At 36.5% G+C, this 2,400-nt stretch overlaps 1 non-coding gene across 1 annotated transcript; it reads left to right on the top strand.

Annotated features, from left to right (window-relative positions):
- The first annotated feature begins 708 nt into the window (after window positions 1-708).
- Window positions 709-815, top strand: LOC131224383 (small nucleolar RNA R71). The gene has a single exon (XR_009160871.1). It is a non-coding gene; the product is annotated as a small nucleolar RNA R71 (small nucleolar RNA).
- The last annotated feature ends 1,585 nt before the right edge of the window (window positions 816-2,400 follow it).

The following is a 2,400-nucleotide window of genomic DNA, read 5'->3' as shown; positions in this document are numbered from 1 at the left end:
CTTTGCTGGTTGGCCAGTAAGGTTTGTTGGGTGTCTTTTTGGAATTGGAGAGAACTCTGCATGAAAAGATGGAGTGTATCCTCAAGAGATGGTTTCCTTGATTGTGTAGGCAGTTGTTGATATTGTGAAAACTGTTGAGGTTGTTGACTGCCAACTTGGAGGTGCGGTTGCATGGGAGGATTTCCAGATGGTCCTCCTTGTTGTGGTCCTTTTGCCCAAGAGAAATTTGGATGTCTAGCCCACCTTGGGTTGTACGTGTTCGAGTAAGGATCATTCCCAGATTTTTGAAAAGTGTTCATAGCATGAACTTGTTTAGAGAGAAGTTCTGGGAATGCTGCACCAGATGGACAAGACTGCATAGGATGGGCAGGACTAGAACATGTGGCATATGCCTCGACTTGAACTGTTTGTGGTGGTCCATTATTTAATACCAGAGCATCAACTTTCTTTGTCAGGTTATCAAGCTTGGCGCTCAGCTCTGGCATGACTCCTATCTCATATATACCACCTCTCTTTTGTGGTTGGGGACTTCTGTCACCTCTGTTTGAATAATCCCATTGCTGGGAATTTTCGCACAAGATTTCAAAGAAGTTCCACGCTTCGACATCACTTTTGGTCATGAATGACCCTCCACTGGTGGCATCAACCATGCGACGGTTCTGTGGTGTCAGACCGTCATAAAAGTATTGAACTTGTTGCCACTTCTCAAAACCATGGTGAGGACATTTAAGAAGCAAGTCCTTCCATCTTTCCCAACATTCATGAAAGTGCTCGCCCTCTTTTTGTGTGAAGTTAGTAATTTCTCTACGGAGGGCATTGGTTTTATGAACGGGGAAGAACTTGTTTAAGAACTTCTTAGACAGTTGGTCCCATGTAGTGATAGATCCAACTTCTAGAGAATTCAACCATGCTTTCGCCTTATCCTTCAAAGAAAAAGGAAACAGGCGTAGGCGGATCGAATCGTCTGAGAAGTTTTGGAACTTAAAGGTGGAGCAAATGTTTAAGAATTCTTTCACATGATGATATGGGTCCTCCTTGTCCAATCCATAAAAGGATGGCAACAATTGTATGACTCCAGGTTTAAGTTCAAAGTGTGCTGCCGTAGTGGTTGGCAACATTATGCATGAAGGCGCATTAAATTGGACAGGAGCTGAATAATCTTTGAGAGCTTTAACTTCAGTTTCATTCGCCATTTCAACAGGATTATTTCTCAATCTTTCACGAATTGTTCTTTCAATCTCAGGATCAAACGGTGCTAGTTCTATGTTCAGAGATCTACGTCCTAGCATAAACTATGTTATCAATATAAGAAAGAAAACTAAACTAAGATGCAACCTAAGATGAATAAAACTAAATGAAAAAGTTATGAATTCCTAAAAACAAGAGAAAGCTATGTAAACGAGAATTGGAAAGAAGAACCCGAGAAAAGGAGATGATGAATGTCTGAAGATTTGAGAGCTCCTCCTTTTGAAGACAATGTTATTTAGCAGCTTCCTTCCTTAATTCCTGTAAACAAAAAGAAAACAAAAATAAATTAAATTTACTAAAATAATGCTAGGAAAAAAAAAATCCTAAGCAACGGTTAATTTCTAAAAAAAAAAAAAAAAATCTTAGAAATAAAAACTAAGTTAGTTTCTAAAAAGGAAAAAAATTTCTAAAACTAGAAAATAGAAAGTTACTTGAAAGAAGAATCAGAATCTAGAATTAGAAAATAGGAAATTTCTAAAAATAAAATAAAATAGCCTAGAAATAGAAACTTTCTAAAAATAAAAAAAAAATAAAAAAAATAAAAATAAAACCTTAATTCTAAAAATAGAAATTAGAAAAAAATAGAAAATTTGGAAAGAGATTACCAAATTAGTAGTTTATGTCAGGTCCCTACAAAACAGGAAATAGGTTAGTTTCTAAAAAAATTTAACCTAAAGGTAGTAAAAAACCTAAGACTATGAATTATGATAAGAGAGAATCTTAAATCCAATTGGACCGAAACAGTCCCCGGCAACGGCGCCAAAAACTTGATGTTTTATTTAAACCAACACGATTTAAATGATATTTAAACTCGCAAGTATACGAATCAGATGCAGATACGGTACGTATTACGAGATCGTTCCCACGAGGACTGGTCGTCACAATTCAAATCTATGACTCTCCTTAACTAATCCAACAGATAATGGAATGAACTACTAAGCACAATTTTAGGGAAAAAAAAACAATTAAGAACAGGGAAGAAAATTCAATCAGAAAGAGAGCACTAGGACTTTCGAATCCACCTCTAATTATCCTAACCCTTGTTTTGTCTGTTGATTCACCTTAATCTAGATTGATACCACTTAAATAGAGAAAGCACAATCTGTGTCCTTAATCGGGCATACAGACTGTCTAATTCCTTTAAGCAATGCC

The sequence above is a fragment of the Magnolia sinica genome, chromosome 13 (genome assembly GCF_029962835.1).
Source record: "Magnolia sinica isolate HGM2019 chromosome 13, MsV1, whole genome shotgun sequence".
NCBI classification, from domain to species: Eukaryota; Viridiplantae; Streptophyta; class Magnoliopsida; order Magnoliales; family Magnoliaceae; genus Magnolia; species Magnolia sinica.
The sequence above is the reverse complement of the archived record's forward strand: the minus strand, read 5'-3'. Positions and strand labels throughout refer to the sequence as shown.